Consider the following 14,248-nt stretch of genomic DNA (forward strand, 5'->3'; position numbering starts at 1 on the left):
GTAAATTGGTATAACTGGACAGAAAGATGCAGGAGGGAGCAAAGTCAGAGCAAAGGGAGGGAGAGAGCGAAAAGCAGAAAGGAGGATGAGAGGAATTTGGAGAGTTGGAGGGGAATGTTAATCTGAGGAAGGCAGCATGGAGAGAAAAGCTCTTTTCCTCTCTAAGCCCCACGCCCTCACTTCCTGTCCCTGCTGTCAATCAGAGCAACTGAAGTGCATCAGACAAAAGACCCCCCTATTCCCTCCATCCAACACCAGAAAGCATCAGCACCATCCAACCAATTAATTAACTGCCCTGACCAACGGGCGCAAAGGTGTGTGTGTGTGAGCCTTACAGGGTGGAGGGTTTTGAACTGTTTCTGTAGGTTTCTCATGTACATCACAGACCCCTAATTAGTAATCTCTCTCCCCCTCTGTCTCTCTCCTCGTCTCATGCATTCATGCAGGCACCGTGCCCAACCTCCATCCTCACACTGACGAGCTTATTTCTGTAGTCTAAGTGTGGCTCTGTGAGCCTCTAATAGTGGAGCCAATTAGTGCCAGAGTCCGACTTGGCAGCATCTCTAACTCACTGGTGGTCCCACTGAGGGACAGAATGGCTCCCCTGAAAAGGTACAAGTCCACAAAGGACGTCCTGACAAAGACGTGTGTGTATAGGCTGCATGTCACAGGAGGATAACTCTGCGTGCATGTGTTTGTGTGTGCGTTTGATCTCGTTGTGATTCAGTTTTAGAATTTCACAGCAAAGAGTTAAACTGTATAAGCTGTTACAGGGATGATAGGAAGAAGTGCTTTTGAAGATGCTTGAATGGTTAAAAATGGTCCCACTCAGCAACGAAGGTATCACATTCAGGCACGTGTTCAGTGTTTTTAGCCTGACACCAACCCATCTGTACAGTAATTTAAAAAAAGAGAAGTTTAACAGATTAACAGACTGGTTCATGAACAGATGTACTCCATACTCGATAACACCACTAACACAAGTTTGGACTGAATGCTTGCATACTAATTTGTACATTACTTGCTCAACCCTATCATTGATAGAAACTGGGCTGTGGTCACTAACTCAGCAAGGATCAGGGATGTTTTATTTCTTTAAGATGAGGTCATGTTTCTAAAGTCTCTTAAAGAAACACAAAACCTCCTGTAGCTAAGTAAAGCATGATTAATTACATAGGATTTTCATCTGCTTCATTCTTTTGCTTTTGTAAGCACCTGTGGGGTTCTAATCTATGCCTATTGAGATTTCTGATGTTGGTGTTTTATAAGTGATTGTTCTTGAAAAAGTAGGGAAACAGATGGACTCGAAACGACCCCAAACAGATTGCATACTTTACCCCGCATTGGGTGAAAGGACACCAAAATATAAAATGTATACCTCAAGAAGACTGGATGGATTGTGTCTCTCACTGGGGGGGAACCGCTCGTGATGGTGTTCTTGAATTGAGCCCAGTGTGCAGCTTTTTGTTAGCAGTCGACCAACAGAACAGTACAAACACGGCGGGTTTTGTTCGCTTTTGTGTGTCTGTGTGTGTGAGTTTGTGACTGTTGATAGACTGACAGAAGACAGCTTGACACAGATCACAGATGCAAACACGTTACATTAAAATCAAATGGCCTGCAAACATTTTCACAGACCCTTGTGTGGATATGCCTTCTCTTTTGCATATCAATAGTGCTAGATAGTAGACACACACACACACACACTCACACACGTACACACTCACACAGACATAATTGGTTACGTAGGGAGCAGTGCCAACTTGCACCTCTCGTTGCCGTGGTAACCAGAGAGACTGAGTTTTCTAGAAGCACTTACTCACATCCCGTCTGTTATTCACTTGTTTGTTCATTCATTCCTCTTTTTAGTCTCCTTTATGCCGCGCTCTCTTGCCCTTTCTCTCTCTCTCTCCGGGTGCTTTTCAGCCCGTTTCCATTCCCACTTCTCCTCCAATAAGATGCCCTCTTGGCATGCATATGCAAATGAGGCAGACTTGAAACCAATTAAAAGAATTGAATAACGAACAGCGTCGTGTCCTCAGAGGTTGGACACGGAGATAGTGGCTCGGTTAGACCCGCATGACACGACGTGTAAGCGCCAATGTCTGTGTAATTTGCTTTTGATAGAGGAGCAAAGGACCTGGAAATTAGTCTGTTTCTTTTCACATGCTGGTAGATCAAGTCAGAAGGAGCCTGGTGTGTTTGTGGGGGGAAAAAGAAGAAAGAATGTAGTGAATGTTTTCATCTTTATAGGTGGACACTTTACTTAAAACCTCAAAACACCCCTACTGCCCCGTCTTATTTAACTTCTCATCCTTTGGCTCGTCTGCTCTCCCATCGCCGCCCCCGCAAAAGCTCTCAGGGGTGTATCAAGTTATCATTGGCCGACAAAGCAGGAAGCAGGAAGTATATACTGCCTCATAGGCAGAACTCTGGAGATATTAGGTGAACAAATATATGCACACTCAAGGATACCACACACACACACACACACACACACACAAATAAAGCCTGCTGTGTTATGGCTAGATGTTGTCTCTGCAAAGAGGAAAAATATGTTGTAGCTCCAGTGTTGCATATCAATTATGTACAAACTTGGAGGAAAAGAAAAAGGGGATGGGCTTTAATAAAATTCAATGCTTGTGTGAGGTTTACAACTGGGTAATTAGAGTTACATGAAAACAAACAAACAAACAAACAAACAAACAAACAAACAAACAAAACAAAACACAACACCAGCTTTCATGCATCCTTCAATAAACTAGAAAGCTGTATTTCTAAAGAGCAGCACTCACACTGCAGACCATCCTTCTAGTATTTCTGTGCCAACCTGCACATGCAGTATTTTAACCCAGAGGGATTTTTTTTGTCTGGCATTAAACAACCAAATGTATCCGATTTTTACTAAATTGATTCCAGAGCTGGCAAATGATAGTGTGGAAACAGAAATGTAACAATACAATATTAGAAATCATGGGGAAAGAAAAAATGTAGATATTTGGATGCAGCTCAACAGCAGAAAGAAAAGATGCTGAGAAAGAGCAAAGACAGGAAGGGACAGCCCTACACTCTTGTGTCAGCTTTCTGTCACAGAGCAAGAGAGAGTGTGTGCAAAAGGAAAGAAAGACAAAGTGACAGCAGACTCTTAGAGTCCTGTGTCAGCGTCCAGTCAGACCCCGGACCGAGGCGACTCGGGGAAGTCGATGGATGGACGCCAGCAAGGTCAACAGCCATAACCTTGAGCTTGGCACAAGGAACAACACTGCATACACTGTGCATATGCACACTTAAAACACACACAAAAAGCATGTTAAGTTCATGGCACGCCCGGGTGGAGACAGCTCAGTGTGCATGGTGGGAAGAGTGAATGGTGATGATAGCTCCAGAGAGAAAAACATACAGACAGACCGGCACAAAGTCTCTCAGGAGTGTCTTTAATGTGTAAGTTAGTATAGCAGCCTCCCTGCATATCTTTATACCAGTAACCAAAGGTCGCTGTGCTGCTGGTAAATATAATAATACAAGGAGACATAACAGAAAGCAATTAAGAAAACATATGACTCACAAAGCACACTGCAAATATTGAAAACACAACAATAAAGCAAATCACTGCAGATTTAAATACTGAGCAGACAAAACAATGAAGTCCTGACTTAGACAAGGTTCAGTAAAAAAAGCTAAGACTTAGCTAAGGGATTATGCTGTGCTCTCATTAACACACTGAAATGCTAAATATACATTAAAAAAAACAACCACGTAGTCTTCCTTTTTAAAGTCCTTTATGTGATTTAACTGTGGATACTTTTTAAGGAGCTCGCTTGAATTTTTTTTTATGTTTTCCTTCCCAGCAGCCATAAGGGGCAACACTGAGCTCATTTCACACTCAAAAATAAGCATTTTACCCAGAAAAGTGCCCGTAGAGCTTTTCTTTGGCAATGTGTAGCCTGTGCACCATCGTTAAATATTTAAAGTCAGTTATTCAGCAGAAATCAAGAATTTATTTGAATTTTTCAGAATGTTAAAACTGAGAAAAAGACTAAAACATACCATTAGCTAATTTTCCAGTAACTGACAGGTAATTAGTGTGTACGATACTAGTGCTGGTCTCGGTTTCTGCATATTCCTGCAGCTGGTTCTTGAGCAGGGAGATGATGAGAGAATCTTAAATATATATTTTAGCAGCACAAAGTCTAAATATTAACACAACTCACTGATAATGAGGTAAAAAAAAAAAATTGTTTAATTTCTGCCATTGCACAGGATAGCTGTCACTCAGAACATCTCTAAGCTATGAAAGGTTAAAAGATTTACCCTCCTGCGTGACCCCAGGATTATGTAACTTTGAGCCACTCCTTAATGTTATAAGCAGCTTTCAAACCCATCGGCGAAGAAGTTGTGTGACAGTCCTCCAAGATTAACTAGGTAATTTAAGGACTAAAGCAGATGGAGCACGCTGCTGCAATTGACAGAAGAGTTGCTATCAATACAAAAAAAACCAGAGGTAGGATAAAGGTTGAATTCCTGACTCAATAAAAGAGCTTGAAAGCGCTCTGGAATGTTAAGAGCAAAGACTCAGTGGAGCCAAAACATGCCATTAAACATAAAACAACCACAATACCACAATAGGATATTGTGGCTGAATCATACTGATTTAAACCAGACTACAAGAAAAAAAGTAGAAAAAGAATGAAAGGAAAAAAGAAAATCATGAATAATAATTTTCAAAATGATGTGGACAAACTATAGTTAACATACTATAGTTTAACTATCAGTTCCAGCTTTATAATGGCTATCCATATACTGTTTATATAGCTATATCCATATGTTGTTTTTTTGCTTGTTGCTGCAGTTGCTGGTTTGTTTTTAAGCCACTTAACACTGACTTATGAATTATTCAAGCTTAGCAAAAAAATAAAATTTTTAAATCGTTCCGTTTTTTAAATTCTTACACTTTAAATAGCAGCCTGTAAAAAAACAAATCTATGGAAAATGCCAAAGATAACACAGTTTGAGAGATGAATCCCAAAGTTATTTTGTGAAAACTTGGGCTATCTGAGCACAGCGTTCAGTGTGTCCTTAAAAAAATACAAATCTGAGGAAAGTAGACAAACAGGGAAGAAAAGGCCTAAAACCTTGTTTTGTTGCCATATCAAATTACAAGTTAACAAGTTTTATTCAAATCATCATCTCTATGTAGGGAGGTCAGGTGGGATGTTGAACGGTGAGTTTCTACTGTCATCTGTGAAACAAGAGGAGGCACCGTCGTGGTTAGGTGCTCCATTTCAGCCAGTGGTGTTGGAGATCATGTCACAAGTGATGGAAATATGAATGCTGAAAAATATCAACAGATCTTGATCCATCATGCAAAACCATCTAGATCTAGAAGTGTCTGTTCAACAGCCTGAAAGCAAGAAAGGTTTCCGAAGAGGCTTCAGACTGCGTCGAAGAATAAAGTCAGTCATACAAAATAAAGTGACTTTCAAAACTCTGTTTTTCCATTTATGTGGATAACATGAAACAACTAGGGAGCACTCAAGACTTTTGTACTGTACTGAATGTACACAATATCGGTTTATTATAGATTTACTATGCATTATCTAATAACTAATTACAAATTTTTATAAATGTAATGAGCAAATTTATGAAACCTTCCAGAAAATGTTCATAAATTATTTAGAATCCGACTATTAAACAAGTAAACACCATCATTCGATTACTTGTAAATAACTACCGGTACTAAACCAAATCGTCTATTAACTTAACACGTGTTCGTGATACTTAATGACAACATGTACTGAATTCTCTTTCTGAATTTTGAAAGGCTTTCGCTTTTAATGGAACAGGATCTGGAAAATGTAGTTTCCCTGGACTAATGGGGCTAGCACATTGTTTTGAAAGTAGGTCACTCTTCCGTCTGCACACTGACAGGTTAAAAGAGAACAATCTTTTTTTATAGGTTGAGATTTGAAAGGAGAGGGAAGGAAGATGCTTGCACGGGGACAGGCTGAGTGAAGCGTGCATCTGCTAAATCAAAGCTTCATCATTTAAAGGTATATGAATCAACAGTTTCCATAAAGTGGCAGAATCCTAGTGAAGTCTTGTGATGTAGCATGCAATGTGTTTGTTTACCCTTTTGCACCTGTGGCTTAGTCATTCTAATTACATGCATTGACTGCTCTCTTTTCCTGCTTCTCTAGAAATGAGAGTTAAGGGTTTAATTAGTCCGGCATGACCCTCATCAGAGCCAGCCTACCTCAATAACGCTCATCTCAATCAAAAGGAACAATAAGCACATCCAGGTGCACACAAATGCAAATGGATGTGCCTTTCCAAAGGGGCGTACGCATGCGCATTCGCTCACAAGCACACACAAAAAGTACGCGCTGGGGCAAGAGGTACCCTCGGGATTAGTCAATTATTAAGCAGTCTATCCTCCTATGAAAGAGTGTTATTGATTATTACTGCAGGTTTAATAATTTAGTTGTTTTAATAGCAGAGATATGGAAACAGAGGAGAAAATGATCAGCCAGGAAAAGGGGTGGAGCCAGAGGAGAAGTGGGAAAGGGGGGGGAAAGGAGAAGACGTCATGTAGAAGGAAGAAAAATAGTGTCCGAAAGACAGCGCCTGGTTATTGAAAGACATACTTGACAAAAACCCTTTATGTTGAGATGTTGGGTTTATGAGCTCTTCTTTATCAAGCTCTGCTGATGTTCTTTTTAACACCACAAAGTATTTCATCCTGCTCTCTCCGTCTCTCTCTCCATCAAAAAAAAGTGTGATTGTTTCTCAATTAAAAGAATCTGTGTGAATTTCTGCCCCAGCAGAAATAAATTACCAAAGACATCACTAAAGACTACATTTAAAAACAAAACTTGACTGTTTGGTGAATTTGCCATAGATGATCTATAAAATCCAGTTTATTACATATTTTGAGACAGTTTCTTTTTTGTGTTTGGTGCATTAAAAAAAATGAATTAAAGGTGCCAGGAGTCTCTTTCATCATAAAACCTAAAAATACTTATAAGCACATACTTACAAAAGCATTGCTTAATAGACAAATCACTGATTTGGACTGTTGTAAGTTAATTTCCACTCCGGACTCTAATCAGTTCAATAGTTGCAGCTTTGCATGCATCCGCTGGTGTTGCTGTGCACACTTTGAATACAAATTTAGGTCTGCTTGATTAGCGATTCAAAAAAAAAAAAAAAAAATTGAATCAAGTTGTTTAGTAATTAGAGCTATGCTTCCTAATCACACTGTCATCATGATATCATCTGCACGCAATTAGCTTCACCTACAATCAGCACCCCAGAAATTAATGTCAGCCTGGCTTACAGTTCAAGTCTGGGGAATGATGGAAATCATTGCAAACAGAGGATGTTTAAGTGTAGTTTTAACAGACCAATATGTTCTCCAATACTAATTTTGTTTATCTTTTTGTGTTACCAATGGAAAGAGGTTGCTGTGTGTAGTCACTTTCTCCCTCTCTGTGTTTGTTTCCTCTGTGCGTTTCCTCATGCTCCTCATTTTAGCTTTTCTCACGTTTAATTGCTGGGTTGTGAGTAAGGCTTCAAAAAGTATTGTGTGAATTGTAAAAAAAAAAAAAAACCAGTAAGACACTAGGTGAGCTACTCTCATGCGTGCGCTTTCAATTTGCGCTGTTTTGTCCGATTTGTTTTCTCGTGTTAAAAATGCATGAACTCACTGTACAGGAGAGGCTTTCTGGCTCAGAGAAGCATCGCTTCTCTAAAAAATTAAAGGCTTTTCATACCCCACTGTTTAGTGGAAATTGAGAGTTTGAGGAAGAGAAGATCGACGGCTGGCGTCGTTAACCTTCTCCAAAGACATGACCCAATTTGCCCTGAACAAAAACAGGCTGATACTTAAGTGTCCACACGTAACACACAGAGGCATGTAAAACCTCACATAGCCAGCCAATCAAAGGTTTTAGCCTGAAAGCCTGCAGGGGAGACTGGGCTAAGCTGACCCTATACCTGCAAAAACCTGAGAAAACATTCAGTTTTAGTCAGTTGACTGTGAATGTAGTTAGCTTTTTCATTTTGCTGTGACCCTTAGAGATAAAACAGGTTTTTCATATACACACACACCCTGCCAACGCTTTTCTTGGTAACATAGAGTTTCATCAGCTTTACTTTAAAAGCTATTTATTTAAGATTTAAAGGTACATCACATGTTGGTGAAGTGCCAGTGTTAAAAAATGTGATTACATTAGCACAAGGATAACTCTGATTTGCTAGCTTAAGTACTTTTTCCAAAATGTTCCAAAAAAAAAAAAATGCATAATTATTGTTGTTACTGCTGTTTTTAAATGTAGCATAAGAGCTGTTATTCCACATAATGACATAAAAGGAGACGGGCTCTGCCCCCCTATTATTATTTATTATTATTATTATAGCATTTGAAGCTTTTTATTACATATTGTTTCTGCTTATTAGCTAAAAAGTTAGCAAGTTTCCAAACATGTGTCAAATATGTGCAATGTATCTCTGGATGTGTCTCTGATGTCCAAAGAATAAAGGTTTCATTTAGTTTTAGTCTTCAGTCTCAATGTCTTAAAAGCCTTGGCAATGCAAAGTTATCTTTCATATTTGTAGACAAATTAGTTGTACATTTATTTCATGATTTCATCAGTAAAACAAGAACTACTCAAAATTGCTATTAGCATTATACTTTCATGCTAAATGTTTATAGTAGTTTTTTTAACCTATGTAATGATAAAAAGTCTAAACGAGTTAAGCACCTAAGATAAGATTTCAGTTCTGAAAGTTCTACTGTATCCATTAGTTCTACTCTTGTCTCCTATTCCTCAGCTTAAGTCGACTTACGTAAAATTGCTTATCTTACTCCACCCTTGTCTTCTCCTTTTCTTTTTCTTTGGATTTGGGACTTATACCTTTGTGTGTCCTGGAGGTTTTAGATGTGTCCATGATCCATCACAGCTGGTTTAAAGGGCTAAATGACTCCTCAGCATTTCTTGAAGTTCTCCAGAGGCCTGGTAATGAACTAATCATTTGATTCAGGTGTGTTAACCCAGGGTGCGATCTAAAACCTGCAGGACACTGGCACTTGAGGCCTGGAGTTGCCTACCCCTGGACAAGTTTACTGATCATAGCAAACCAAAGCACCCGTCAGCCCACAGTTCTACTGTTACCCCAAAAATACCCAAGTATAGATGTCTGTGACCTCAGAGCTGGCAACAGGCATGGGATTATCGATACTACTATTTTTGCTGTAGCAAGAGTGCTTCAACAAGGTTTCAATTGGAGAGAATTTCCAAATACATCAGAATCAGCATCCAAATAGTGAAGCTAGTAAGGTAAGCTCAAAGCACTAATCATGGCATTAGCAAAGAACAGTAATGGAGCAAAGCTAGTTATAATTCTGAATCTGTGTCTTTCACCAGGTACAATGTTAAGTCTTTTTTTTCCTTTGCTTTGGACCTGGCTGTTCAGCTAGCTGCTACTGAGGAGGCCTATGTTCCTGAAAACAGCAAAAATCATCAAAAGTCATTCTCCGTTGTGCTTAACTGAGTTTTATCGGCAAATAAATTTGTATAAATAAGGCACTAAAATAAAAATACTATCACAGCCTAGATGTGACCAAGAAAAAAAAACACCCAAAAACTGGTGGTTGACATGATTGCATTTATTTATTTTCCCCCCGCTATCTTTCATTGCTACCAACTATTAGTAAGGCAATTCCTGGTGGGAAGCAACCTGTCTCAGTCTGACCTGGACTGACTGCAGTCACTCTCAAACAGATGGGAGAAGGTTTGCAATTAATCAGCATCTAATTCATAAACTCTGACAAACTGCCAACACGTTGTAATCAGTCAGTCTGCACCAGTGATGGCAACTCATCAGCTCCAAATAATGAAACACAAACCTGAAGTACTACGTTTAGTAGCAGCAACTTACTGGAAATTGTGCTAAATTTAACACCGTAGATTCCTAAAAAATAGTCTGCTTTCAGGAAAGATTTTTTTCCCGCTATCCTGCAGAGCATCATTTAAAGCCCATCCCCATTTTTATCCCCAGATCTCCACACAGAAAAGGATTCACTTTGTTCCATTTTGGCAGTTGACTGCAAGTGGACTCATACCTGGTCCCCATGTATGAAGTGATCATTTCAAAGACAAGGGGATATCGAGTTGATTGCACATAGTTGGAATAATTTTGATCACTCTACAGTCTCCTACCACTGTTTTCCCATGTGTGCTAAAAAGGCATTTTCAGTGTTTCTGTGTATTTTAATGTCTAATAATTTTTGCATATATAAGCTGTAGAGAACAAGGTTTACAAAGAGGTTATATGTAACATAAATGATCTTTACAACTCTGCATTATTGTCTTTTTTAGCCACTTACAGAACTGTTATATTTGTTCCCATTCCTGATGGCTTGTTGGCTGGATGTCTAATGCCAATGACACTTTCTACCTGGATTAATAAAGGAAATCTAAAACCCCCATTGCACCTCCTAAGAAGAATATTTTTACTGCTCAAAATTACTTGATATCATTCATAAGAGATATGTTTTAAGAGCTAACAGCTTATAGGCCAACAAGTTATTTAATTTTTTTGGCTAATACCCGAAATTTCTGCCCTGTTCAGAGCCTTCAGTAATATTGCCACCACATGGGAATGTTTTGGCGAGTGCTATAATGTCCAGGATGACCAAACCTATACTCAAAGATACAAATTGTAATAACTTTTGTAGTATTTATAGCCCATAACACAGCCCTCATTTAAACTGTTGGTGGTTTAGCCACGGAGATGTGAACCAAATCAAATAACTGCTCCACTGAGGCTGCCGAGGTTCAAACCCCAAATATACCACCGCTGTGCTCCGACTGACCACAAGTCCCAGCTGCTCTAACACCACTCACTCAAATGAGATACATGCCCGAGTACTACAGTTCATGAAGCAGGTAACTGACTGGCCCTTAAATCTCACCACACTCGCACACGCGTCCATATAGAGGCACAAGCAAGCAAACACACAGCAGCACATCCTTCCTCCCTTGATAGCGCAGGAGAGTCACTAGTGTGATTGTGTTATTGATTGCCCTGGATATGTTTTTTTTTCTTCCTTCTTAAAAGCATTTAGCAATCTGGCAATTAGTTAGAGCTTAATGTAGGCTGTCAAAACAGTGCTATTGATCCAGCGGGGCAAGGAGGAAAGATTGATCAGTCAACTCATTACGTTGCTGGCGCTGTCTCGTCATAAACACTCCAGATGAGATTCCATCAAAAGCCCATCCCTCGTTCACTGGCTCGTTTTTGCTGCTTGCTCTACTGCTCTCCATGTATCAGGCTCCCCAGTGTTTTCTGTTGCTGGCTCCTGATGCTTGATTGCACTGTCTGCACCTGTTTTCAATGCTGTCTTGGTTTATTGCTCTCATGTTATTTGCTTTGATTCAATTGTTTTGACTTTTCTATGCTCTCGCTTCCTCCTTCTGTCGCTCTCCTTCCTTCCTCTCTTCGTCGTCACTGGATTTATTGTAGCCTATTAGAAAACAATTTATATACAGCTTTCCCTCACATTTCAACTTCACCCATGCTCACATCATTTTCGCTTTTACGGCCCACTCGACAATTCTTAACTCCACCGTGGCAGTATAGAAATTATACGGGACAAATAAGTTGATTCAGTTTACGGCATCACTTGAATCAATTCATCGGCCAATCATTTGGAAATCAGGAAATTGCAGATACCCTTGATTCAATTTGCCCAAACACAAGACTCGGCAGTCATTTCGTAGAGGGTCGTATTGTTCAATGGACAGATGCTACAGCCTAATAAAGGTGGCGCAGGCTGTGGGAGCTGACATTTATCAAGTATTTACAGTTTTCATTTTGTTTTTATCACACGATCCCTGCAGATGCGTTCGATTGGGGCTTAAAATGAGTAGATCAAGATAAAACAATAACAAACCTTTACAGTGAAGTGAGCTTACAAAGGAGATAGTGTGTTCGGTGAACAGCAAGCAAACAATTTTTAGAAGACTTGTTGAGCTAAAACAGCTCAAAGAATTGTTTTTTTATTTTCCTTATATTTGTGTGTAAATTGGGATATTTTTCTTCGTAAGTTTGTCATTTTTATAGCCAATGTCCACACGAATTAGGCTAAATGTCTCACTTTCATGCAATAAAAAATCTCATTCAGTTTTCCTCAGGAGTTTCAAATCATTTACAGCCTTGCTGATAAAAAGCACAGCTTTACTACAATGACTCTAACTGGTTGGATTTACAAGACTTAACAATAATTAGTGTAGTTTGAGTTTTCTGGCCATCCCAGCCATTTCCCCCAAATCTCACGTCTTCCTTTTCTGACTCACTGCACACGTGCATCATGGTAATGTCTCATTAGTCCAGCTTCACGTTCTTGTTGTTTGCTATCACCAGTGAACAGTCGAAACTATGTGAAACAGCTGGTAATGTGAGTTAAGATCATTCAAACTGTCCACCACCGTTTATGATTTTCATTCTTATACTACTTCCTTGAGCTGGTGAACTCTGCCATTGCTCCCTTTCCTATTCACGCAAACTTTTCACCACTGGTGACGCTTTGTTGGACTGCACACAAGTGCATCTCTGTAGCCTATTTGTGCACCGAGTTCCTGTAATCCTTCTCTCTGCATAACCAAAAAACCACAGAAATCAGGACAAATGCAGAAGCGTCAATCCAGCTTCAACCAAAAGACTCGTGACCCATAGACTAGACTATAGTCCTGGGGAGGTTTGAGACACTGCATTAAAGCTCTACATTAAAACGTTGTACTGAAGAAATTTTACTGATCTCCTACTGGGAAAATGATGCTGGGAAAGATTTTCACTGGGAGTGACCAGGATGGACAGGATTAGAAATATCACAGGGACAGCTCAGGTTGAGCAATTTGGAGTCAAAAGGCTGAGATTGATTGGACATTTAGAGAGGAGGGATTGTGAGTATATTGGCCAAAGGATATTGAAGATGGAGCTGCGAGGCAGGAGGAAAAGAGTAAGACCACCAAAGAAGGAGGGCTGGCGTGACAGAAAAGGATGCCACGGATAGGGTGAGATGGAGGAAGATGATCCACTGTGGCGACCCCTAAATGATAGATTGCTAGCCCAGGGACATTATTCATGGGCTGCCTTTACCCCCATTCTTCCTGCTTTTAGGCCTGCTGACATAACCCCGCGAGTACCCAGCACTTTGGGTTAACTCCTGTTGTTTTTTTAAATGCTCTATATAAATAAAAGTGACTTGACTCGACACAGCGCTGGCGGGATTTGTGTGCTCTTTGTGCTGGTGCTTTCTTTCTTCTTCAGCATGTTTTTGTTCTTTTTCTGATGGGGAAAAAAGAGATCTTGAGTGAGAAAATTAAGTGCACGAACAGACGTTGTCGTGTAATATAACAGATATGGCTGATGGACTTTCAGATTCACCTCATGTTCCATTTGTCTCCAGTCCATTCAGCCCTTTATCACTGCTGCACTTACGCTTGTTTTGAGAGTGTTTCACTTGATAACAGCTTTCAAATGGGATGTCAGCACATTTAGAGAGGAAAACAGCGGCATCATAAAAGATAGAACTGAAGTTGGGTTTCTGAATCAAGTCTAGACATCTGTTCTTACCAAAAGCCTTCTATCTGTGTTTGTCTTTCTTTCGTCATCGCTGTTGTTTTTCCTCTCACTCCGTATCGTCTTTCTCTTTTCCCCCCCTCATATTTTCAAACCACTGCCATCTCTTCCCCTCTCTCCACCTGCTCCCTCTCCTCTCCAATCTCCCCTTGTGCCCCAACAACTGTCTTATATTTCCAATGATGATTTGGCCCATAAATCTTGATAAAGCCACTGGCTGTTCTCTTTCGGTGGAACAGGAAACTCGTACAGGAACTGGAAGAGACAGAAGATGAGGAATGACTCCTGCTCATAAGTTTGTCCCGTTTTTCGATGTTTTATGTCCGCTGGGAGGGAGAATTCTTGTGGATTGAGAGCGCCTTTTTCATCGGGATTCACTTGAGTGATCTGCAGAGGTGTTGTTTGTAATCATAGACCTTTCTGCATTTGGGTAGCAATCCTCATAGTCCTATTTGTATCTGTATCTAATCCTTTTTGCTTTTGTTTAAAGTGATCCAGCTCTGCTCGTTGTTTTCCAGGCACCTCATTTACCATAATTAAACCATTCAGCAAGAAACCTGCGAAAAATAAAATTGCTTTTTATTATTGCCTCAGCAAAACGGCA

Source organism: Simochromis diagramma, unplaced genomic scaffold (assembly GCF_900408965.1).
Source record: "Simochromis diagramma unplaced genomic scaffold, fSimDia1.1 OVJJ01000284.1, whole genome shotgun sequence".
NCBI lineage: Eukaryota > Metazoa > Chordata > Actinopteri > Cichliformes > Cichlidae > Simochromis > Simochromis diagramma.